Source organism: Bacillus rossius, assembly GCF_032445375.1.
Source record: "Bacillus rossius redtenbacheri isolate Brsri chromosome 9 unlocalized genomic scaffold, Brsri_v3 Brsri_v3_scf9_2, whole genome shotgun sequence".
NCBI classification, from domain to species: Eukaryota; Metazoa; Arthropoda; class Insecta; order Phasmatodea; family Bacillidae; genus Bacillus; species Bacillus rossius.
The window spans coordinates 26,640,831-26,666,047 of NW_026962013.1; the positions used below are offsets into that span (position 1 = coordinate 26,640,831).

At 36.9% G+C, this 25,217-nt stretch overlaps 2 protein-coding genes across 2 annotated transcripts in view; one reads left to right on the plus strand and one right to left on the minus strand.

Annotated features, from left to right (window-relative positions):
* Nucleotides 1-25,217, plus strand: part of LOC134542940 (neuropeptide CCHamide-1 receptor-like) — a 953,117-nt gene that overhangs the window by 284,014 nt on the left and 643,886 nt on the right. The window lies entirely within an intron of this gene.
* The window catches only part of LOC134543029 (uncharacterized), a 94,197-nt gene that overhangs the window by 57,617 nt on the left and 11,363 nt on the right, over nt 1-25,217 (minus strand). The gene's annotated exons all lie outside the window — the stretch shown is intronic.

Sequence of the window (25,217 nt, forward strand, 5' to 3'; positions counted from 1 at the left end):
AATATATAACTTTTTTTGTTCTCAGATGACCCTGCACGCCAATTTGGGACGAGGAAGAGTTCTTGTCTGTGATGGTTTGCGGCTAACATTTGCAATTTCTTTTTAGTCCGATGTAATTCTGAAGTTAACCACTATGGATAACTAACCGTGCATAAAATTATAAATTGTATAATAGAAGGCTGGAGAATGTCAAATTAATCCAAAACATATTTCGTTTGCACTGGAATCAAAAGACTGTTGGATTTTTAATACAAACTACGTAAAGATAAAAAAAAATGGTTATAAAATACTTGAATGCCGATTATGACATGTTAATCGATAAATTTAGCATTCCCTATTCCGATTTGCCCTGAGTTTAGCAAGCCTGTTCATCTCCCTGTAAACTTTGTATTGTCTTTTGTAAACAAATTTGTTCGTGGATACTAAACCTAAATCGTCTGCGCACTAAATCATATCACAAGACAGTGAATCGGCTCCAGCCTTGAAAACAAGTGTCGTGAACGTAAAGATCTCTGTTGGAAAAACAACATGGCTATGGTTAATTGATGTTTCATTCAAACATAATTTTTTTAAACCACGGAAAAGATAAAATCGAATATCAACAATTTCGCTTTATTTTGGTGTATCATGCTTATTATGTGCGCAGTTAATACTGGAAAGCTATTCAGGGAACGGTTTACAAATAACTTTAATTATTGGAGGTTCTGTGACAACACAAAGAAAAAATGTCATGGTATGAATCCGAACCCAGTATTACTGTGAACACTATCTTGTAGTGTTACAGTTGTTTTTGTGAAAATATTCAAATTTACAAATTTACAAATATCTGTAATTTTGCGTGAATATTTCTGTTACACTTCTATTGCTATAAGGCGTGACGTAACACTTAGAAAGTCATTTTTGTTTCGCCATTGCATGACGTTTATCATACTGGGGAGGTCGTGGGTTTGATCCCAACGGCTTGTATATTTAAGAGGTTCCATTTACAAAAAAAAAATTATGCATATTTTCACAGGTTAAAAAAATTATCAATAAGTACCTAATTTAATCCCAACAAATTTTGCTAAATTAATATGCAACAGCAATTATTACTTAGGGCATTCTTTTATGAACATCCTGCATACACCGCGTGTCACGTAATTCACATAAAGAACGAATTCGCCTAGACAGATTACCTGAAAGTGTACCGACGCGACTATTTTTCGTTAGTTTAAACGCACTTTTTAATAATATTCAACTAAAAATTAATTAATGCTTAGTGTTCTAATATTTCATGCGGGAATAATGTAGCCAATCACACACACAAAAAAAAAAATAATTCTGTATAACTTTTACAAAAGATTCCTTTGGGAACTAGTTGCCAAAACAAAATAATTTTGTTATACTAGAATGAAGTTATTGTAAATTTGTACAACACAATCATCCGTCCTTGGCGTTTTCTTAATTTTTTTTTTCGTAAACAAATACAACGCTGATCATCTTGAGCATGTTTCTTCTGAAGCTCTGTACATCGTGTGTGTGTGTGTGTGTGTGTGCCCGGGTAGGCGGGGGGTGGTTAAAGAGCTTTCACCGCACTGCGTTAGAGAACTGTCGGGTTCGGGACGATTCACACGGCGGCAGACCCCCGTAGCTCCTATGTACAGCCTGGGAACCAGGACGCCCGCCGTTCCCGCCTCTCGCGGCCTGCGGCGGCGGCGGCGGCGGCGGCTGCTGCTGCGACGACGCAACGGGGGCCCCCGGGAAACGAGCGTCGTAAAGCAATAACGCGCGTAATGGCAGCCCCCGTACGAAGCCGGCGCGCACCGCCATCAGACATCCTCCGCGCGGACTACCGAGAGCTCGCCCCTCCATAAAACACATCATTACGCGTCCTAAAATTGTAGGCGCGACGCCGGGGCAATTTGATCCGCGGGCCCCGACGGTGGCCGCAAGAGCACTATTTTTTTTTTCTTCTTTTCCTTATTCTTCTTCCCCCCCCCCTTCCCCCAACATCCGGATCACAAGCGCCATTAGCCTTGTGATTCCACGTCCTCGCGGCGTTTAACCCCTTTCCCTCGCCACCCCTCCCCCTTTCCCTTCTTCCGCACCTCGCGTACACGTGAAGACATTTCAGCGCGGCGTTATGTTTTTTTCTTTTCTCTCGTGCGTCTTCTTCTTCTTCTTCTTCTTCTTCTTCTTCTTCTTCTTCTCAGTTCCCGCCCCGTCATGTGTGGTGTCACGTACATGCACCAGTTCCCTGCCGCACCCGCCACGGGCGGATCTAGGCTTTTCTTCCACTGGGCCTGAAATTGTGATTACTACCACCCTACCCCCTTCCCCCCCCCCCCTCTCCAAAAAACCTCAAACAGTCATAATTTTTTTTTTCATCCGTCTACTTTATATGTAAAATTTTAAGATAAATATTATCAAAACCCGTAACATTGACATTGTTTAAGTATACGTTCTATTTAACGTACTGTATTTATATAAATAATAGGTTTCAGTATTCAAAGATCAATGGAAACACAAAATATTTATAAAAAAAATTAATTTCATGGTTTTACATTGTTAAAATATTGATGTGTGTATATCTATATAAAAGGATGTAAATGTTCGTTCGTTCAAAATCTTAAATCTCCGAAAATTCTTCAGCGAATTATTTGAAATTTTTACAAAACGTTGCATTCGAATACGCGCGTGTTTTTATGTACCTATGTCACACCTGTGACCTGTAAAAAAATATAAATAAAATATAAATAGGTGTATTTATATGAAGGTTTGTGTTCGTCTTGTGTTTTGTAAAGATAAAGATATAAATAGGAAGATATAGGCATAGAGAGATAGAGAGACAGAAGAGATATACAGATATATTGAGATATAGAGAGATAGAGCGAGGTTTATAAATATTGAGAGAAAAAGAGATGTAGTTATAAATATGGATTGAGATATAAAGATATAGAAAGTAATAGAGTGATATAGTGACAGATAGAGTTTGTTATATATAGATTTATATATAGTGAATATTATAGAGGGACATATATAGGGACAAATTACAAAAAGTATTGAAAGAGGCATAGCAATGTATGCCGGGCATTACTTAATATATATTTACATATATATTATAAAGTACAAATACTAAACTTACTTTTGCACTATTGCATTACCTCAATCCTATACATATGCCCCCTCTAACCCAGCGCATGAGTCTGGCTGCCCCCCCCCCCCCCCCCGTCTTTACCCATGCCCTTTTCTAGATCCGACCCTGGCATCCACTTCTACTCCGCAGTAACGCGGACTTACGCATTAGATGTTATTATACATAATTAGTCTGAATTCGACTGACAAACTTCGGCTGCAGGTTTATCACAAAAAAAATAACTAGAAGAATTAATTACTTATGGTCTATAGTTTTTTCCAAGGCTTGTATACGTCTTTGAAGTGAAGCTGAACAAAATTTTTATTTTAAATAATCGAGGAAGTATTTAAGATAGGACACTTGAGTGTCTGTATTGTTTAATTGAACGAATTTTGTCGCTGTTTGTAAAAAAAATTTCGTTGGTGGTAAAAACAAGTCACAAATAATGTGGAAAATATAGTTTTTAGCCCCAATTATTTCAATGAAATCATTTTATCGACAGCGACAATTTTTGCTGTCATTTTAGAACGTTGTTTAATTAACATTATTCAGACGTAAGGCATCTTAAATTCTTTTATATATTATTTAAAATAAAAATTTTGTTCAACACTTTAGACCATAAATCTATCAGATGTTTTCAACTAATATGGTATTTATGAACCTCCAACCTCCAGACTCACGCTGCATATAGCTTGTCTTATCCTTAGTTTGCATTTTAATTAGGCATTTACTCTCTCTTTCCAAACCAAGATTTCTGCCATTAACACTGTCCTTTTTTTTTTGGGTGTGTTCTGTTGCCAGTTACATACTCCACTGATAAGGAAAGGCATGTAATTTTTTTGCGAATTATATTGATCGCTCATTAGACTGCAATAAGGTACGCCCGCGTTAGCGATTGTTCCCTTGTGATTGGCGGCCTTCTGTAAGAGAAGCCATTGCTCTGTTTGGCCGGGCCATTCAGGACGGGTTTTCTTCCACACTGGGAGGCTATGACTAGAGACCTGCAAAATTCGCGGATTCATTCGGTGATAGGCTAGAATTCAAACACATATACCTCTTACATAATTTTGCTATTGGCTTACTGTTCATCTTGGCGAATCTCAACCAATTATAAACCCTCAAGCAAATAGCCTATGGATCGAATCACAGACAAACCAGCTGAGACGACTTACAAGTCAACAACCAATGAACTTGCGTTATTTGCCCAGTGTACAGGAGAATGTGCAGTCTATCCTGATCGCCTGATAGCCATCGAAACCGCGAATTTTGCAGGTCTCTAGCTATGACTGGTGTGCTGACAGTATACATCTGCCTGAAATATACCCAGCCAACCACGAAACACAGAAAATGCTAATAAGTTTTAACACACAGCTAGTCTGGAAATATTTTCGCGAAAAATACATACATGGCCATACTGGTGGGTCCAAACTATAGCATCTGAGCTGCTAACCGAATAATCATAATCGTAATAAAATCCACACTTATTCTATATTCAAGTTGAATAATATTAAAACTTAAAATAACTAAGTACTATCCTTATTAATCGCATGAAATTTATCATAAACGAAAACAAAAAAAATATTAATTTTTTTTGGCATTCAAATTTTCCATAACTACGCGAGTTAATATTACATTCTCGTGTAAGTTAATTAGCTTCATTATTTTCCCCATAGTAAAGTAAATGGTGCCTGTTGCATTACGATAAAAATGCCGTCAAGTATCTTCTGGGAAGAATACACGCTAGGCGTGACAACAACACACATTCATACTTTATTACGCGCTAAGCTACTGTGTTCTGACTAAGATTGATTTTGCACTTTGCACGAGTGTACGTCGTTTTTGCTCGACGTCGTCGCCAGGATTTGGCAGTCAAAATGGTGCCATATGTATAAACGGTTTACGCTGTCATCGTTACCTACGCTAATCTGTAAAATATTATGTAATGAATGTGGCAGCACTAAGATCCACCTTAGTTGAGTATTTCGACACCTAAAAGTATATTTGTTTGTTTTTTTCCTTAAATTTATGTTTAAGGAAAAATACTATTAAAAGTGTAGAAGTACAAATAATATATGTTGATAATTTTTTTATAGTTATTGGTGTATTTTTACTCTATGGTAAGTTAATTTACTTATATACATAATGCATTTCAAATTTACTGCTAGTTCCAGTTTATTTTAATGCAATATTTAGTAAATTTACACAAACTATTAATGTGTTAAATGTAAAGTTATGCATCTTCAAAAAAGTATTATCTTTTGTAGTTTATGTAGAGTTATCCACGATGTGTACTTTAAGGCTATTTTATTGTAATTATATTTAATTAATAAACTACCAATTCAACTGAGTGAACTGGAAAAGTATCGAATCTACAATGTCAGTCTTTTTTCATTACCTATCGACTATACCATAATATACAATTTACGGATTAATGGCAATAGCAATAGCATAAAAATGAGTTCAACGAATGCTATACAAACAGTAGGCTTATGTGAAAATAATGAGATTTGGTTTATATTCATATGTATGATTACAGAGCGTATTAAGTCATTGTAAATTTACTCTGACGAAATTTGTGTACTTTTACAATGACGTAATTGCATTTAAAACAATAATGAAGTTATAAAAATTGAACATTAATCTACTAACAGTTATTGTATATAGGTGTTTTTTCACGTATACATCCATATGTGTATTTAACACGTTATTTATTGTACATTGTATTTTTTTATGGAACAGAAATATTTAAGTAACATTATAGATAGTTGTACATTAATACATTTACATGAAAAAAACTGTATCACTATAAAATAGAATTCGCCTTTATACGGGATACGAATTATTACCCGGGAATTTATGCTTTGTGTCGTCCCAGAACCTCAAATAGGGGGCGACTGAATTGTTGCCCATTGAAAGGGCAGCCCTTCAGGATTTTTCTGACAGTGGTTTATTTGTACAGAGACTGGAAGGGCAGCCCATCCAATTTCTGAAAACACGCTCCTTTAAGAGTTTAAATAATCCTGAAAACTTGCCCCTTGGATGGGCAGCCCATCAGGATTTTTCTAACAGTAGTGTTTTTGAAAGGTTGTCTGAATTGTTGCCCCTTGGAAGGGCAGCCCATCAGGATTTTTCTGACAGTGGTGTTTTTGAAAGGTTGTCTGAATTGTTGCCCGTTGGATTTGCAGCCCATCAGGATTTTTCTGACAGTGGTGTTTTTGAAAGTTTGTCTGAATTGTTGCCCCTTGGATGGGCAGCCCTTCAGGATTTTTCTGACAGTGGTTAGTTTGTAAAGTGACCTAACCTAACCTAACCTAATCTAACCTAACCTAACCTAACCTAACCTAACCTAACCTAACCTAACCTTACCTAACCACTGTCAGAAAAATCCTGAAGGGTTGTCCATCCAAGGGGCAACAATTCAGACAAGCTTTCAAAAACACCACTGTCAGAAAAATCCTGATGGGCTGCCCATCCAACGGGCAACAATTCAGACAACCTTTCAAAAACACCACTGTCAGAAAAATCCTGATAGGCTGCACATCCAATGGGCAACAATTCAGACAACCTTTCAAAAACACCACTGTCAGAAAAATCCTGATGGGCTGCCCATCCAAGGGGCAACAATTCAGACAACCTTTCAAAAACACTACTGTAAGAAAAATCCTGATGGGCTGCCCTTCCAAGGGGCAAGTTTTCAGGATTATTTAAACACTTAAAGAAACATGTTTTCAGAAATTGGATGGGCTGCCCTTCCAGTCGCTGTACAAACAAACCATTGCCAGAAAAATCCTGAAGGGCTGCCCATCCAGCGGGCAACAATTCAGCTCCCCCTCCAATAGTTACAGTTATTTGTAAACAGTTCCCTGAATAAATTCCCTGTATTAATTGCGCACATAAGTAAGAATGGTGCAACAAATTAGTAAAACTGTTGAATATTCGATTATTATCATTTATATGGTCTAAAATATTATGCTTTAATGAAACATCAATTTAAAGCTAAAATTATGCGGCCAAATTTCGTAGTGAATAATCGGTACTGTCTCGAAAAGCGTATCTCATACGTGTGAAAATAACCGTAGCCATGTGTTTTACAAAGTTACAATATCTTTCTTGTAGTAAAACTAGTTATTGGCAACTGGTTTCCAGAGGAATCTTTTTGTAAAAGTACGGAACTTTTTTTCTGTATAATTTACCTGAGACTTGTGATGCATTTCGGTTTTGTTAAATAATAATGTGTGATAATTAACATAAACTGTACTCGTTTATTAATAATTACATAGCAAAAAAATTTTTAAAAAATTTGCTAAGATTTGTGTATGTCACTAAACGAATTTATTTCCACAGCGTATTAATGCCATTTAGCGAGGGGCATTAACAACAACACTTTCCTACGTAATGGAATACGTGGGCCGTCGCATCCGTCCAGCCGTTTCACGCGAGATTTATGCCCCAACTAATCTACCGAATTTATTATCGTTTTCAAGCGTGAGAAAAGGGAAGTTTCGGTAGTCTCACGAGGCGAGCGCGCATCACTCGGGTTTATTTATATTTCTTTTAAGTGGCCTTTCATTTATCTCGGTCGTCCGCGGATTGCAAACCCGGCAACCGCCCCGCGAAATAGTCCAAGAACAGAACAGGCATTTTCCTTTCATTCCCATTCATTTACTTTTTTACTTTGGCTTTAAACACAGCAACCACGAGGGCACTGATCTGGAAGAGGAATCACTCACAGGTCGACTTTCGTAGCGCAACTGGATGAACGCCAGCTCTTGGTGGGAAGAGTGCCTCGTTCGTATCCCATAAATAGAGACCTGGAGAATTCGCGGGTTCATTTCGTGTTATGCTAAAATTCAAATAATTATACCTTAGTTTTGCTTCTGTCATTGGTTCACTGTTAATCTGTAGGACTGAGGGCCAATTAGAGACCCTCACTCATAGAAGTGTCGAATCACATGCCACCCAGTCGAGACGACTCACAAGTCAGCAGCCAATGAACAGTTGTCATTTGCCCGAGTGTGTAGAGGATATTGGAGTCTATCCTGGAGGTCATTGAACCCGCAAATTTTACGGGTCTCTACCCATAAATATTGCGTGGGTGTATATTTTTATGTGTCTTGATTTATTGACTTGTCACATAGTCAGTTAATTGTTAACATAAGGGAAAAAAAGTATGTTAAATTCGTCGATAAAGTAATTCAAAAGTTAGTTCGTTGGTGATTAAATAATTGCAACGAAAACAAAAAAAAACGTTAGCGAGTCTTCATTACTCGCCAGTGATGTGTAAACATCTAGCCTAGTTAACGAGCAAACTATGTGTTCTCACGTTGCTCATGTTAAAAATAAACTTTTAATGCGAAATTCTGCACGAAATTTAACGTAGAATTCTTTCAAATAATGCCGCGCGTGATAAATATACGAAAATTTTGTTTTCAAATACATTTCTTGAAGCTAATCACACGTAGTTTACGCACCCGCCGCTATAATTCGCTGCCGGAGCACCTACGTCGACTATATAATCATTCGATTCGCAGAGAGAGATTAAAATCTAATCACCAGCATTGGATTGATTTTCAACAATGAACTTTATTAAAACTCTGCCCATATTGTTAAAATCCATTCATTCGGTTCGCACCATCAGTCATAGACAGCAGCACCGTCTGTTACATATTTCAGTTGCTTGACTCCGTCACATTCACGAAATTAATTCTACCAAATGTCGTAGGTATGCCGAGGGCTAAGATTTTAAACATAAAAAAAACTGAAAATGCACAAACGCAGTTTATTCAGGCGCGTGTCTTGAAGTCGATGAATAGTAGGTTTCTCGTTTCCTTTTTATACAGTTTAAAATAGTCACCGAGGTGATCCATGTGACTATTAATGTCTTAATCCATATGCCAATCGCGTGAAACTCTCAAGTTTTATAACCTTAAATGTTTATACATAATGTTACTTTTTATTCAGTTGAGTAAAACCAAAACACTTAAGGCGCTACCAAGCCGAACCCCTTTATTGAAATGTTGCGATATGCCACTTCTTTTTTGCTAGCTGTCAACTTAATTTCATTTGAGCCAGCAAACCTTTTCGCAGTCATGAGCTGTGATTTTATTTTCAAAGGTTTGCCATCCCAAAGTGCAAACGAAATGTGCTGATGTTGTTCAACTGTCTGTGGCTGTACCTATTATAACACAATGCTAAGTCAGCATCCGCCTCGGAACAGTCCAATTCATGTCTGGAAATAATTCCGATTCATTAGTGTGCATGATGGGACACAATAAATGACTAGATGTTTCCTTGATGCCAGTTGTAACAAAATCATAGAATTACGTTTCACTCACTTAATTGATAAAAAAAATATATAAACTTGAAATGAACCCGTCTGTGCTAAAAAGACTAGAAACCCGAGGAAAGGTAAGTACATAATGTTTTTTTTTATGTAGACGTCTATTCTAAGAAAAAATTATTGCATAGAGCCATTACATCTACATTATTACCAAGAAAAATATGTGTAAGTTCATTATGTTTGTACTACCAGATGTGTTTCGAAGAAGATAAATAATGAAATGGAAGACGTAGGTGAGGAATACCGCTGTCATCCATGGGCTACACCAGGGAAGGGGGGCAGATGAAATCCTTAAAAAAATCTATTATCCCATCGTGGGCTTTGATCCAGGGGGAGGGGCAAGTGCCCCCCCCCCTGGAATTAAGAAGCCTCTCGCCCTCCTGTGCTTGCAAAATCGTGACTGCGGGTTAACAGATGTCAAAACTATATTTTATGGAAAACTTTCTGTATATTTAAAAGTTTTCTGCCTGTTTCATGCATCAAGGCCAAAATATGGGCAGTATACATCATACAAGCACCTTGTGTCGGTTAAAACCCCAAGCGCAAAACTCTCGGGCCACGCGGAGGACCCCCTGCGAATATCCCCCCCCCCCCCTCCACAATAGTGAATTTCCGCGGCCCCCAACCCCCTTGCGAATCCTAAAGATTTGCACCCCTGATTCCCACCAACAAATGGAAAGAAATTGAAAGCAAACAGCGGGCAAAGTGGTTCTACGGCTGCCCCCCCCCCCCCCCTCAACAAGAGTCCACCTTCATCCGAAATGAAATCATGCGTACGCTCCAGCTTTCATCAGAACTGACTTTGTGGTGACGTCGTACGTAGGTAGCTTTCAAGATGTTTCATTTTCCTCTTCGTGGAAAGACCTCGTAAAACTACATAGCTCCCGGAGTTTGTGCATTCTCCAAGAGTAATGCAACACGTCCGTTCGTCACGTATCATAGTTAAAGAGGATTAGGCCTCACTATCTTGCTATTTAAAATATTTTGATACCGCCTGGAGTAAAGCTCCCGTGCTAAACATTTTGGTTTGAACATGGCATAGGTCTGCGCTTTGACTACCTGTTAGTAAATTCATTATTAACTTGTGTACTGGTGCAATTATGACAGTTGCAGTCGCCCGCGTGAAATGATCAGTTATTTCCTCGCGGCGCTTATAGACCAGAGCCTGTTAGTCAATATGTATGTGATCGCAACAAGGTACAGAAGGACTGGGAGATATGATTTATGCCTTGACGCGCCAAAAAAAAATATTGGGAAGTTCAAAATTCGAATTATAGCAACAGAGATGGAAAACTTCCAAGATGGCGGGGCGTGATCCCCCATTTGGCGGCGCAAAGGCGCCCACGGAGAAAGTACGGTGGTTGCGAACGCGCGCACACGACGCGTCCGTTGCGACTAGACTGACGAGCCTGGAGAGATGACTCTTCAAATTTTTTTTTTCTCTTCACCGATCGTTTTTGGATGAAGAAGAGAGGCGGGGAGGGGGTGGGTATATAACGATGTGCGCGCGCATCGCAACAACAAAAGAGGGAAGTTGGCAAGCCTGTATTAAAGGGGTGGTGGTGGTGGCGGCGGCGGCTGGGGGGAGTAATGAGGGCGATCGCGGACGTCGTTAGGGCGTCGGGACGTCGGCGGATGAGCGACCGGCGCGCAGACATCCGCCGCGGCCAATATCAGGATTACACGCGCGTCCGGCGATCTGCCCATGATTGATCGCGTCGTGAAGGAGTTTTCTGGGGCAGAGGAGGGGGGGGGGGGGGGTTGGGTTTATTACCCTTCCATCTCGTCCCAAACTCTAATTTGGAAACGCCGAATGAATACAAACGGAGCGCCTCCCCGAGGTTAGAAACAGTTCCTTCGAAGAAAGGCATTTTTGATTCGTGAGCGATTTATTTTGTTGCTGAGCGAATTGCTGTTGAAAAAGAGACCTACGCCATTTCCGGCAAACTCGTTATCGCCGTTACATTAAAATAATTTCACAATTAGTTAAGTCCGTCGACTTATTTTGCAGGGCAATTGTCCTTTGCGCGGTCTCGGTAAAAGAGGAAATATTTTTTAAGTAATGCTAAATATACAACGCCTGATACTTATGAAACAACCGTTTAACCACACAATGAATCCTGTAATATTTTACATCATGTTCATGCTGTGACTTAGCTCGTTCATTTCACTATTTGTGCGTCACGTTTATGTTTGTATGCAATGTCTTGTGTTTGATTTTACATGAACATACATATCAAAATAAAGTCTATACATTAAAAAAAAAGAAATACTTGTTTTCAAACGATATGTTAACATCAAAATCTGAAAATATAATTTTATTAGGAATACATTTTATCGCATATTTTAAATAATTATTTACTTGGATGTTTTTAGCTGTTGATTCTTGGCTTAGCCGCTTAGCGCATAACTAATAAACTTCCGGTAATTTATAATATAATGTCCTGTCATTTATCCTATGAAGTTTTGATTTAAATTAAATTAAAGTTATGTAAAAATTAATGTATATTAATGCTGTTTCCATATTTTGTTCCACGTAAAAAAATTTAGCTATTCGCTAAACCTCGGCTGTTATTCTACTACATATGCACAGGGTTTTATAAAAATGTGGTTTACAATTAAAATTATGGTTGAATTGTTTACTCATTCACACATCAAAATTTTACCTTTTTATTTTCATTCTCATGTTCGTGTAAATAAATGAAACCATAAATAATTAAAATTTTATGTTATAGCCTATACAATTTTAAACAAGTGGCGCTTTTTTAAGTACGTACAGCAGTAAAGTATGTATGTTCGCAGCAGATTGGTTCGAAATGATTTTGAACACGACTGAACACGACAAATTGAAAAATTATCGAGTATCGCTACTCATTTGTTCGCAACGGTTGTGTTGTGGGGCGAAAGGGAAATCAGTAATTGGTTTCGTTTGCTCGTTAACATTTTGGAAGTTCGTTCGACTCTGCGATCACGACTAATTTGCTGTGTTGTCACGTTTGATTGCATCACTGCCGGGGTACGCGCGCGGCAGCGGTAGTGGCTGGGAACCTAATTAGCGCTGTAATTAATATTCGCGTGATCACGGCATAACTCATGCGCGCGTGTTGGATTTAACTTCTCCGCAGTTGGATCCATCTCCGTCGCTCGGTCCCTAACAGCGTCCTAATGCCCTAATGGCAACGTTTCAATCACCCGCCAGGGGTCGTGCATAGAGGTCAAAGTCGGCAAGGACGAGAGAGATGTTGCGTCAGTTCGATATTACCGTGATACGCGTCTGTTGTTCCGAGCGTCAGCTACCGTTACGGAGCTGACGTGAACATCCCGAAACGAACGACCGCTTTTTCATCACGGTCCCGACACCTGTCTCATTAAAAACCGACTTGCTCTCTCTCTTTTGTTTCCTCTGCCCTCGGGGCAACTCGCGAAGGTAGTTTCTGATTCCCACTCGTCATTTCCTCAAAATAAATCATTCCGTGTGTACATTTCATCCCGTTCGCCTCACGACATTCATTTCTGATGTATGAATTCCGTGGGCTAATACTTTGGTTGCTAGGGCTCACGAGAAAAAAAAAGAAAAATGGAGATCTTAAAAGGTAATAAATAACACATCTCTTATGTTGTCACCGCTAACTGTACTTATCTTATAGGAAATCGTTTTTGTTGAAAAAGTTTGAAATTTTAATAAATACTTAAGATATTTAAAATGGCTTATTATAAAATTAAAATACAATTTGATAAACAATGGGGAAATAAGTTCATATTCCTCAAGCACAAAATTGCTTGTTGATACACAGAATCAAAATTAGAAAGTTTTACACGGTTTTTCTTCCTGATTCTAGGTATAGTTAACAGGTTATTCATATAAACCAAAGTAAAGTGCTAGTGTTTGCAAAAAAAAAGTTACCAGTCATACAATATTCAAATCGATATGCAGAAAACTTACTGGATATAAATTTTCATAAAATAAAATAACTCATGCGAACACACACACATATACATACACACACTCACCTACACACGGACAGTTAGGTGATTTCATGGTTGAAATATAATTGGCAACTTGCTAAGTTTTTATCTGTGCATAATTAATTATTATCACTAAAGTCGTCATCCACTGAGAAATAACGTTCACTTGTACGTGGAATGCCTCCGTAGTGAATATTATTGAAACTCTAACTTCAATACGAGGATTGAAATCCAAGTATGACATGAACGTGTTTGTCATTTTAAATTGTAAGATTAGATAGGTTACGTTTTTAGATACACCCATCCCTTCTCATTCGCCATTATTTAGCCTACTGTCTTAAATTAAATAAAGTAAATCAATTTGATCGTCTGTGTTGTACAGAAGAAAAAAATATTTATTTTATCAATGAAAAAAATAGATTTTTAGTGTCTTATATTTATTTATAATCAGTTTTTCTATGACGGGAATTTAATAATGAAATAGCATTGTTTTCAGTAATTTTAAGACTGTAGGATGGAAAAATCTTTTTAATTGTGGTGTGGTTAAGTATGTATTTATATTTTGTGTGTGATTACAGAACTGATTTATACTAAGTACGAATGTATTGCTTTTACTACATTGGGAACATGAAGGTGATCAGTATTTTTGAGAGAGAGAAAAAAATAGTTTGAATATTGTAATTTTGTGACATGTTCCCAATGGGACGTGTTGATTCGGAAAGTTAGTGTCTTGGTTATTCACTCAGTGGCTGAGTGCAGTGATTGTGCTCATTTAAAAAAAAAAAAAAAAAGGAAAAATTAAAGTGTCTTGTAAATTGTCTCATACTTGACAGTTATTGAGAGTAGGTACAGTGGTATTCATTTCCTGACTGCCGTATGCAAAGTATCATGCTATTTGTTTGTGAACATTGAAAACCTCTCGGAGATGTTTAAAAACAGAAAAAACAGTCGGAGAAGGATTCGTAGACCATTGGAATTGCTTTCGAGAAGTGTCAAACTGAAACAAGTTACTTGACAAAGATTATACGTAAAATGTTTTACAACAAATGCATGCATCGTAAATGAAAAAAATACCAATGTATAATTCAATCGAATGGCTGATCATAGTGCATAATGCGTGAATCTCAATAATTCTCAGTGCTTTTTTTTTACGGGAAGCTATCTTGCTTGCTGTTTATAATGATCGAATAAGAAAAGGAGAAGACCTATTCCACAGTTACACTTTTTTTCCCCGCTGATTGTAGATGACTAACTCAGGTTCCTGTAAGATTCAACGGAACTGTGATAGTGATGAGGAATTTTATTTTCGCGCTCCAACAACATAGTGATAACAGCCCTAGACGCGCAATAATTTCCAAGAATATGACCAATTTTTATTTTTAAAAATTTCTCGGAGGATAAGTCATGGCAATACAAACATTTCAACTAAATATTATAATCTAGATATTTCTGACGTGTAAGCATCTTAGCTCCAGGTATACGGCATTTAGTAGGAGTGATTTCGTAAAAATGGAACTGAAACGTGTAACAAAGATGGCGTACCCAAGTGTAGCAACATAAACCCGTATATTGTCATTTTATTAAACATTAGGTGTAGTACCAAATGTATTGGTGTACCAAATTAAACTTTATGATAGTGAAACTACCCCGAATTATATTAGGTGAACTAAAATAGTCATAGTAAAAAGTAATTTCCAGTTTTAAAATACGAAAGAAAACTGGCATTACAATGATAATATACATATTCTCCTTATAAATTCCCAATAGGCTTAGTGATACAGCAGTAGATCACGCGCTTTAGCCTCAGGGAACGTGGTTAAAATATTGAAATTTTAACAACATTATAATATAATAATATTATATAATAATGTTGAATCAGCTCAATAAAGAACAGGTTGGTTTTCAGGAAGTATTTACAGACTGATTTCAGTCGTTTAAGCAAAAACAAAATTACAAACATAATATACTTTGTGTTATATTGTGTGTTTAAAAATGTCTCAGGTTAATATTGTAGTCATGCTATAGAAGTATAACTTCTAACGTGTGTGGAAACTTTAGGATACTATTAACTGTTTAGTGAATGTTAACAATATGGACAGTATTTTAATAAAATTTCTTGTAGGAAATCTGGTCCAAAGCATGGATTAGGATTTTTTTTTAAGTATTTAGCTTTTATCAGAGCCCTTCCTAATAGTTTAAAGTTTCCGTTTTTTATCGTAATGGTGGCAAGCAGAGTTTACGATTCAGGCAGCGAATTCTAGCGGTGGCCTAGAAAGTATGTGTGTGATTCTCTTCTAGAAATTTTGGTATGTTTTTGAAAAGCAAATATTTTATTGATCATTACATTCATAACGCTCAGCATTAATTTAATATATATATTTTTTTTATCTTGTGTACAAGTTTCGTATTATAAGTTTATTTGTAACATAAAAACATGAGAACACATGAATTTGCGTGTTACCAATGTTAGGTTTGTTACACATCACTGATGAAATACTAGCTTACTTTTTTTTATATTTTCCGTTGTTTAATGTTAACATTTATTTCAGTTATTTCCCGAAATGCGCTCAAGTCATTAATGTTTGAATCATTTTTGATAACAAATGTATTTCTAAAAATAAATATCACTTTTTTGATGGCGGCAAAAATAAATATATTTTGACTGAAGTATACCCAAAAGCGTATAACTAGCAACGCAATGAAAACAGCCAGCATTAAGTTTAATGCGGAAAGAAATTCTCTCCATGAAAAGTAATTAGCTTAACGTGATATACGGCATCAATGAGTCCATTGTTTTATTAGCTGACAGTTCTGTACACGCATTAACTTTAACACGAAAGCTGTTTGGAAACTGTAAACACAAGAGGCTACAAAACCGTGTTACAACATTCATAACGTGGTAAAATCTCACGAATATACATTTATTTACCTTTCAAAACGCTTTCAACTCCAGCATAAGCTCGTAAAACACCTGATGTTTACACATACTCCGGAAGTAGACCTGTAATTCGTTCGCATTAGGACAACAATTTTATCGAGCAATATTTTCCATGTAGTAAAGACAACGAAAGAATATACTGTGATGTGAATTAACTTAAAGCAGTGAACTGTTTTTTTTATGTCTCGTTATTTGAGCTTTAGCCACAATAAGATTTTTTTTTAAATACTCTTAAAATACATTTATAAACGCGTACAAGTAATAGTTTAGTATATGTCATGGAATTGTGTGATTCTCTGTTGCTGTCATTTCAAAGTACTCACTAAATTTTATAAAAAGTTATTTTAACTTTAAAAGTATATTAACTAACTTTTACTTTAATTTACTGCAATGTAGATAGTTGTAACGTGATGCTGCTACTGTTAAATAATAGAAATGCGTTATCAGGAAAAGAAAAAGAACTCAGGCTTAAGAAAAATATATAAACGATCGAGAACCATCCAAAAGATCAAGATGATAAAAGACTGCAAAACCTGTCAATAACTTTTTTTTTCAGGACCACATCACCTACTCTATCTACATCGAGAAGAAATAGCACTTAAGTAAACTCTAGAAAGGATTGTGAACTTACTTGAAGATCATAAAATATTAAAATTAATTTCCTTGAAACTACTTCAATTGTTAAAAGAAAAAGAAAATTGACGACATATTTTAGTGTTATAACAACGGTCGAGCTGTGTGATGTTCACTGGGGAAAAAACTGCTGAGACAAATTTTTTTTGAAAAATACATAACATAAAAAAATGTTTGAAGGCACTGTGAACAGTAAAACAAGAATTCATAATGGGACATTGACGGAGTGTATTATTTTGAGGAAATTGGAACACCCCGAGGTAACCACACAGGCACAGGCAACGTCCACCACATTTTCTACTTGCGAAATACCTGGTTTATACCCCGCCGGGAATCGAAACCGGATCGCCTTGGATTGTTTTCATGGATAACTCGCATATATTCTTTTGGACCTTATAAGGCATGTGTGGCATCAGTCGCATGAACTTCCTATTTGAGTGCCGTTCGTTTTCGTATTTGTGATTGTGAGCATGTGTCCCAGTTGATAGTATTTTTTTTTCTTTCTGCTCTGATTTCGAAGTTATTTCATTATCTTGAATTTGTTGCATCCTTGACTGAGCTGTATGTAATTTTGTACTAGAGATGTTTTTATTTTGCTTAAATTAATTTTTGGCAAAGCTGGATAACAGGCACAAGTATGTACTTATTAGCGTATGCATATATGTGATAGTACCAACAAAACGTATCTACGCAAAATAATATGCCCTACGAAATAGTTTCATGCTGCGAGCAATGGAATCTTACTGAATATTGTAACTGACTACATCGTTAAACCACTAAAACTTACACTGTACCTATACGAGTGAACAAATCTGCGAGTGTTCAAGAATGCTAGTGCGCAAGTAAGTGTGCAATAATGTAAACATGCCGTTGAGCACTACTGCCATCCGTGTATTCTTTATTTGACAAGTAAATTTTATAACAGAAAATTTATACATGAAATAAACATCGCTAAAGTACACAATGAAGATTTACACCGTACCTACGTTCACAATAGTGAAAAATATGGTGACGGAAATTCCGCAAAGATTCTTACAGTTTATCTGACTCACTGATTTATTCGATATTCCCACTTCCCCCCCCCCCCCCCCCCCCAAAAAAAAAAATCGAGCGCCCGATTCTTGAGCGTTGCAATTTTTGTTTTTCGTTGCTCTGATAGGTCATCACTCTAATTTACCTACTAGCTGTATAGAAGTTTCACTTCAAAAACTAAACTGAAAAATGTTTTTAGAATTTACGTGATTCCAGCGATTCATTATTTTTATAATTAAAAAATATGCAGCAGATTTATTTGGAGGAGTACACGATTTGTATTAAAATTTTTGCTTGATAATTTTAATTGTGTTCATAAAAAATTCCAAACGATCGATATTCACAAACATTTGCTTTATTTAAGCCCTAGGTGATATACCTATCACTCACAGGATTATTAAAAGCATTTGCGTACACAGACTTTCATTTACGGTTTGGTGGGAGGAGACAGAACCACTTTTCCCACTGTTTGATTATAAATTCTTACTATTTGTTGGTGGGAATGAAAGATTTTTTAGGATTTGGGGGTTTTATCCCCCCCCCCCCCTCCTTGCGTACTTTCCTGAAAAAGCACTAAGAAAATTTACTTTAGCGAGAATTTGCACATACTTTGTTAACCGTACACCATTCAATCACTTAACTGTATCTTATTTATAAGAAATTAGTACTTAAGTACAAAAATGTTTGCTACTTAGACAGATAATCTAAAATCAAAAATAACAACGCCTTAAGTTTCTTATTAGGTATTATTTCAAAAATATAGCATTGCAAAGAAGAGTGAAGCGCAGGTAGTTATAGTGCATAATACAAAAGATTCTGCATTGATTTAACAGTGGTCTATGACAAAATAACGCTCTCAGTCTTAAGATATTTTTAAAAACCCTTTTTCCTACTGACATACGAGGCACATATGACATATCACATAATATCAAACGAAACCCTATACATACAAACTTATGGTTTTCAAATAAATTTCAATGCAAAGCGGTATTAAATAAATCAGATATCCAGTGATGTTTCCTCGGATGATTCAATATGTTAATTTTTCCCCTTAAATTTAAATGTAGATTTTACTTAATCATTACTTTTATTCACTTAACTACATAAGAAAACATTAATAATATCATTACATATGGTAAACTAAAATCATAAAAAATAAAAATAATTTAAAATATTTTTCCAATCAAATATCCGGACACTTTGTTGGATGATCTATTCAGTTTTATCTTCGATCATGTGCGATATGAGATCAATAGAAGAAAACGTTTTTTCTCACTACGATGTCGTTCTTGAAGGATTGGATGGAATTTTTCACCTGTCAGAAAACCAGTCAATAGTTCGTGACTTAGAATTTTTTGCTGTGTATATAAATGTATTCGAGTCTCAGTACACAGAAAGTTACTACACGGAATATTGCAAGCAGCTGAAATATATGTGTCTGAAGCGCGTATTTTGTCTTGTTATTTTTAATAGTATCCTCCTTGGAGAAGGAATATCATCAAAAAAGTTACCGTTAGCTGATGACGTTCTCGACGAAGAAGATTACAGTAAGTTAAATTGTGTACAAGACATTCTGAAGCCATTCATTACCAGAAAGCAGGCAGTTCATTTTGTGTACACCAACAATTGCAACTCCAGTCATTATAATGCATTGCTAAAAACAGAAAACATGTCAATAACAATAACTACTTTACAGGGACGTACCTTCAATCACAAAGCAACTTCAGGGCACCCACTGTATCGATCCGAGCCAGTTTTGATTTTCATGAATTCATCAAGCTATTATCTGTTAAAAACAGTAAAATACGCCTTCTGCAACCCACTCGTAATCGTGGTGCTCGGATGCGGGTCGGAGCATCATTCAGATATGGAAGCAATATTCCAAGAGGCTTTTAATCTGTTTCTGCTGCATGTTGTAATCACAAAATCAGAGATAAATGGAGATATTGGAGTTTATGGTTATTTCCCATTTTGTTCACATCCGTGTGAAAATAGGTCGATTCCAATGAGGGTCGATACTTGGCTGTCAAAAAATAAGACTTTCCAGAAGGGCTTGGATTTGTTACCTACAAATATGAAGAACCTCCATGGGCTACGTCTGCAAGTAACGACACTTAACACACCGCCAGATGTCGAAGTGAATGAGCGAAATGCGACCGTAAGTGGAACGGAAGGGAATTTGCTGAAGCTGATCGCAAACGAAATGAATTTCCAGCCGGAGTTCAAAATACTACCATCCTCGAAAGACTTGCACAATGGGGTGGTTTTCGCCATGATACTAGACGTCTACAGTGGACGCAGCCAGATAGGATTTGGGAACCTCTTTCCTATCTACTTAGATTCTTACGTTGTTGACTACACTGTCAGTTTCGAGAGCGAATGCCTGACATTTGCAGTCCCGATATTTTATGAGCAGCATCAAGCATACTGGTATGTTTTGACAACAGAGTTCCGAAGTTTAACCTGGTTGCACATCTTTCTTGCCTTCTTCTTTACGACCGCTGCCACGTGGTACGTAGCCAAGTATTTACCTATAGCAAACAAGGACAGGGATACCTTCAAAGACTCCTCTTTCACAATCATCTACATTTTCTCATCGCTTCTGGGAAACTCGATGAATCGAGAGCCAATTTCGATTCCAATTCGATATTTCATTAGCCAATGGAGATTCTGCTCGGTCGTTATTTGCACAGCCTACTTGACTACTTTCAGCAGCTTAATAACAGCCCCTGTTTACCGCGAAAAGATAAACACTGTGACTGACTTACTGGAAACTGGCTTGCCGATTATGGGCACAAAAGACGGACAGAAATTCTTCAACTCATCGTACCCCGAAGATAAAGTTGCAAAACAAATTATAGAGAGGTTCATCACAAACGACGGCGGCGTAGCTCAAGAACTTGAATTAGTTTCTAAGAACAAGAAATCATCGATTATGTTCTTACGGAAGACCCTGATCTACAACATGAGGAATACCTTTCGTGAAGGATCTGATGTCCACATCCTGAGTGAATGTCTGATAGGCTTGCCTCACGTGATGGTAGTGGAGAGGTGTTCGCCCTTGACAGAGAAGATGAACGTCATCATCGTCAGAGCAATCGAGACAGGGTACGCAGTAAAATTGGAAAAAAAGTACCAACGGGAAGATTCTTCTTTGACAAAACACGAGTTCTATAGCCGCCTGCGTTATTTCCGGGGCGCTGCCGCAGTGCTTATCACTGGTTACGTCATCGGTGGGCTAAGTTTCATCGTTGAAGTACTTCACGTTACCGTGTCTGAAGTGCGCAAGAGGTGAGTCAGTGCGGCTCCCAGCATGCATTAGTAAATGTTCTAGTTTTTTCTTTTAACATTGGCATAACATATATTTCTCGGATTGTTCAAATATTACTTGTTATTTTGACAATTTATCATAGGTGTTTTAAAAACCAGCAAGTTATAAAACGCTAAAGTTATGCATTAACTTAGTGTTATACAACAAGAAATGTATAAGAATGTAAAATAAATTGTGGTTGGTTTGAAATATCCAAATCACAGGTTAAAAGTAGTCTAAGCATGTAAAGATATCACTAACACTAGCCTACCTAAAAAGAGTAATAAATACTAAAAATTATGATTTTAAACAGAGGTGCCCACCCCCCCAAACACTTTGAATCCCCCCCCCTCCTAACCTAATGATGCGCCCCCCCCCCCCCAATTTTTTATGCCATTTTTACAATGATTTACTCAATTATTTTATAATATTATACTTTTTTAGTATTATATTTTATCACATTTTGCATTAATTTAAACTGATTTTCTAATAATAATTTTGTTCATATCAGGTAATATTTCCATCCTGAACCGACACATGCCAAACTGCTTTTGTTGAGGAAAGTGCGGGGTTGCCAATTTGATTTACAAGATCCCTTTCAATTATCAAAGCACCAGAAACGTATTTTCACATTAGAAGCTATAATTATGTAAATAATATATACATTTTTCTCGTATTTTAACCCCCCCCCCCCCTGAAATTTTAACGACGCAGTCGTTACCCCCCCCTTGTGGGCACCTCTGTTTTAAAACTAGCGTACGAAAAGGACAACTCAAAGCTTACACATATTCTACCATAAAGCAAGCCTATGTTTAAAACAATAGTTTTAGTAAGGTTTACAATAGTATCCTAAAATATTGACACGACAAAATCGAACATTGTGTTTAAAAGAAGCAGTAGACGTCCACTTAAATAAGAAAGGAAAATGTGAATGTTCCTAAAATAAACGAACAACCCGGAAGTGATACACGTCTGTAATAAACAAAGAAACTCTTCTAAAATACAGGAGTGACGGTTTATGTGCTAACCCAAGAAATGTTCTCTCCCTCCTTCTTTCTCTATCCTCCCCACCTTTGTAAGAATTGAGAAGCATGTCGAAGTGAAACAGTTTTGTTTCGATGTCAAGTGTTATCTGGTAAGTTCTTTGTTATAAATTGTAACTTTCTTCTATTTTTAAATAAATACTGTTGAGAACACATTTATTCCAGTATGCCATGCGTGTACATTCGTGTATGATTGTATATTATCCATTAAGTCTGCGTTTGTTCAACTTTGTACTCATGCAGGGTGCCAATGCAACTCAAAACTCTTATCGATAAACAAAAATTAAGAGTTTTGGAATGTTCTGACATGAATAATTATAAAAGGAAGGTTAAGTGTTTCATAATAACTCGGATACCTACTGAAAAAAGCAAGTACTATGGCCCTAATCAAATGCAGCATTCCATGACATCCTCGATTCCATTATGAAAAGACTTACACACGGAAGAAATCAATGATTCACTTACCTCGAGTAAGACACCCGAATAATTCAAGTTCGTGCATCTTGGTATTTTTTTTCTTGTTGTTAAATTAAAAGGTAGGTTAGGTCTTTTAAATAAATAAAGATCTTGTAAAAAAATCGCTCTTATTTTTTACTCTTTGAGGGTAAATTATCTCACGTGTAGGTGATCGTAACTAAAATAAAATTTTGATTGGGTTAGGTAAACGTCATTTAGAGTACCTACTACAAAAATTAATTCTCTCAAAATATTATTTTAGATGTGTAACATCTTAACTCTCAGTATACATTTGGGACAACTAATTTCGTGACTGGAACGGAAGTTTAAGGAACGTAACTGTGTTACCACAGTGCTGCCGTCTGTGACGGATTGCGAGAACCAAAATTCACAAAAACATACGGGAACGTTATAGTATTAACTGTTTAATGAATTTTAACCAGATGGGCAGTAATTTAATAAAATTCCTTCTCGAAAATGAGGTCCAAAATCCGAGTTTAGTTTTTCAAGTCTTTTCCACGTTTATCGGAACCGTTTAATTATATAGTTTAACCTTTCGATATGCAACTGGAATGGTTCGATAGTTGACGTAGCAGTGAATCCTAGCGGCGAGTGCGGAAACTACGTGTGACTCGCGTCAAAAAATGTTGTTGAAAACACAATTTGCGTATATATTTACCACACTTGGCATAATTTAAAATAATTCTACGTTAAATGTCGGGTCCGAGTTACGTATTATAAGTGTGTTTGCAACATGAGAATACTTGAATTTGCTCGATACTAACGTTAGATGTTACACATTTCTGGCGAATACTTGAAGACTAGCTCGTTTTTTTTTTTTTAATCTGACTGCAAAGTTGCACGTGTGAGCGCCGACTTTCGGATGTGTTCGGAGACTGATCGAGGGTCAGTGAATCTTAATTATGACTTCCCCTACGGACAGCTACGAAACTCACACAAAGAGAACTCGAGCTCCCGCTCGAACAATCGATGAATCGAATATCAAACACCAATTTATTGGACGCATTTCTCTTCGATTGTTCGGTAATGACGCGACGTCGCTTCCTTGGGAGCCGAGGGGGTCCCGCGGTCGCTTCATTTCGATCCCACATCCGTTGCGGTGTTAAGTAGTTTTTAATAGTCGCGCGCACGGAGGCCGGCCAGGGCAACTCACTCGTATTAAACCTCCTCTCTTATTTTAATTTTATTTTTTTACGAACCCTGCAGAGGTCCTTCTTGTCATTAACATCTCCATTAACATCTAGATATGCCGCGTCGAGGGATGTACACACACACACACACACACCTACACACACACACACACCTACACACACACACACACACACACAACGTCGGGGTCTGTAACACGAACTCTTAGAGTTGTGGGAGGTCATTGACCCAGCCCATTCACGGAGGATGAGGGTGGGGGGAAGGGGAAGAATGGGAATATTATTTTTTCTGTTACCGTCCGTGAATAGTTTAAGCTGCCGAAAGAAGATACGTGTATGATAACTTTCGTGCGCTTCGGATTTTTACTCTAAAGCACTTTAAATACGCACTTCTCACATTCGGTTATGAAAAAAAAAAATTGTGTGCAGCTTGCGTCTTCTTCCGCACTGGGAATCATAATCTATAGTGGCACTTACATGACTGTGTCAAATATTTGCATCCTCCCCAAAAAAAATTATTTATTTAAAAAAAAAAACACTAGCCCACAGACCATCTGCAAAAAGTAATATTCAAAACAGCAATTTATAAACATTCTGACATTCTGCTCAACTTCTAAATCTTTTCGATCGGTAGTGATGCATTTGTTTAACATTGAACTAGTGTTCCGTCACAACATTATTTTGCAAAAATAAACTTTAAGACGTAAAAAGTGTAACTAATGCTTCACGGACACGAATATACTAGCGATTCTAAGACAGAAAAAATTTTATTCCTTGCGACTCAATTCTCAATTGCATCTAGAGAGATTACTGGCTACTTGCTGGGAAAAAAACTACATAGTGTAAACACGCTGAGCTTGCATTGCTTCAGCGAGTTAAATTGTTAAATTGGCTAATTTTCCTCTCTACTGACACACCCCTATTTTTTCGTTGAATCCACGGTTATATATATATATATATATAATTATATAGTAAATGGAATAAAAATATTCATGTAAAAAATAACAGAATTTCAACGCTGGTGTTTCGAATTAAATCTTACTAACCATCTTCATACGTTATCAAAAGTATGGCGATTATCAGGTTAAAAAATGTCCAACTACGTCACAGTTTGCAGTCTCCTGACAGTTCCTAACTCCATAGCTGAATCACTAAAAGGCTGTAAAAAAAAAAGCGCGTGCAACTCAGTATACGTAAAAGAAGTGAAACTTATTT